This window comes from Priapulus caudatus, unplaced genomic scaffold (assembly GCF_000485595.1).
Source record: "Priapulus caudatus unplaced genomic scaffold, Priapulus_caudatus-5.0.1 Scaffold848, whole genome shotgun sequence".
Classification (NCBI taxonomy): Eukaryota; Metazoa; Priapulida; class Priapulimorpha; order Priapulimorphida; family Priapulidae; genus Priapulus; species Priapulus caudatus.
In genome coordinates this window covers 29,587-31,579 of record NW_014577909.1, presented here as the reverse complement: position 1 = coordinate 31,579, position 1,993 = coordinate 29,587, and the positions used below count along the sequence as shown (strand labels likewise).

At 48.6% G+C, this 1,993-nt stretch overlaps 1 protein-coding gene across 1 annotated transcript in view; it reads left to right on the top strand.

Moving 5' to 3' along the window:
• The window catches only part of LOC106813948 (serine/threonine-protein kinase B-raf-like), a 20,724-nt gene that overhangs the window by 9,328 nt on the left and 9,403 nt on the right, over window positions 1–1,993 (top strand). The window lies entirely within an intron of this gene.

Genomic DNA, 1,993 nt, shown 5'->3' with positions numbered 1-1,993 from the left:
GGAAATCTCTGGGAGATTGGCTATTACTGTATTTGGCTGTGGAAGGTCCTGGAAATCTCTGGGAGATTGGCTATTACTGTATTTGGCTGTGGAAGGTCCTGGAAATCTCTGGGAGATTGGCTATTACTGTATTTGGCTGTGGAAGGTCCATGTACATGTCTTATCTTGTTTGAGAGGCGATAAAATTTGCTTCGTGCAAGAGTCTGTTCACTAGTCGCTAGTTGTGTAATACAAAGCATTAAGATTGTGTTCAGCTAAAATGGTGAGGTCTTTTCACGGAGCCGATCGGCCCAAGCCCCGTAAACAGCCCCGTCTCCAGTGTCCATGGGCCTTTTTTCCGGCCCTGTCAAATTTTGAGATTTCGCGAATCGAAAACGAAGGTCGAATCGAGAAAGAATGCCGGTTGTTATAAATTCATATACCAAATCGTAGGGAATAAGCGTAGTAACAATACATAGGAATGTAACAAAGCTTTTATTACATAATTCACAAGTTTAAAAAAATCAGCCCCATCTAGAGAAAATCAGCACCCGTTGAATAAATGACAAGATTTTTTTCTAGGCCCGTGGTTTTCTCAGATAGCGAAGCCTGCTCTCTCTCTCATTGTAATGCTTCGCTCCCTAGTCTGGTAGCATTCATCGTGTGGCAACAGAAGTTACCCCTTCACTCGATTCCCCCGGCAGAAGCATACACATCGTTGCGTGGTTGTTTTACCTCCTTGCATGGTTTCTGCGTCGCAAAGCTTCCACTCCCACGCATAGTTATGGTTGGGAGGTGCAGAGATGCCAACCACTACGATTTATCCGTATTTTGTACGAATTTCTATTCCTTTTGCACCACTACGACCAGTTTGTATCAAACTACAAATTTCACTGTGATCGAAAAAAAAATTTGTATTGTCATTTTTTTGTCAATTTATTGTCGTTTTTGACCCTCAGAATGCAGGAAATTGCATCTCAGAATCAACATTTTCCGGGTGGCATGCCGGACCCCTCTAGTATAGCAAACTCGGGTCACTACGTCACCCTCGAACTACTAATTTGATGGCCAGAAACTACAGATTGCTTCAAATACGTGTTGGCATCTCTGGAGGTGTTGTGAAACAGGTGCTAGGAGGTGTGCATCGCATGTGATCACCACGTCTATTGCCACTGTACGGCAACACGCGCGCGCAGATGTACACATAAAGGGGGGCTTATGTCGGGCTTGCGAGCCGGCTCAAGAGAGAGAGAGAGAGAGAGAGAGAGAGAGAGATGGAGAGGGAATGGGATGGGGAGGAGAATAGGGGATGGGAGGCAGAGGGAGAGAGAGGAGAGAGAGAGAGAGAGAAGAGAGAGAGAGGGAGAGAAATAAAGAGGGAATGGGATGGGAAGGAGAATAAGGGATGGGAGGGGGAGGGAGAGTGGAGACAGAGAGCACGAGGAGCGAGAGAGAGAGAACGAGAGAGAGAGAGAGAGAGAGAGAGAGAGAGAGAGAGAACGAGAGAGAGAGAGAGAGAGAGAGAGAGAGAGAGGAAGGGAGGAGGGAGAGAGAGAGAGAGAGAGAGAGAGCGAGAGAGAGAGAGAGAGAGAGAGAGAGAGAGAGAGAGAGAGAGAGAGAAGAGAGAGAGAGAGAGAGAGAGAGGAGGAGGGAGGGAGGGAGGAGGAGAAAGAGAGAGAGAGAGAGATAGCAGAGCGAGAGAGAGAGAGAGAGAGAGAGAGGGAGGGAGGGAGGGAGGGAGGGAGAGAGAGAGAGAGAGAGAGAGAGAGAGAGAGAGAAGAGAGAGAGAGAGAGAAACGAGAGCCCCGAGAGAGAGAGCAGAGAGAGAGAGAGAGAGAGAGAGAGAGAGAGAGAGAGCAGAGAGAGAGAGAGAGGCAGACGAGCAGAGAGAGAGGAGAGAGAAGATGAGAGAGAGAGAGAGCCATAGCGAGGAGCGCAGAGGCGGGGGATGGGGAAGGAAGGAAGGAGCACGGCGTGATTGAAGGTGTCCTTGCCAGCGGCAATGCAGCACTGA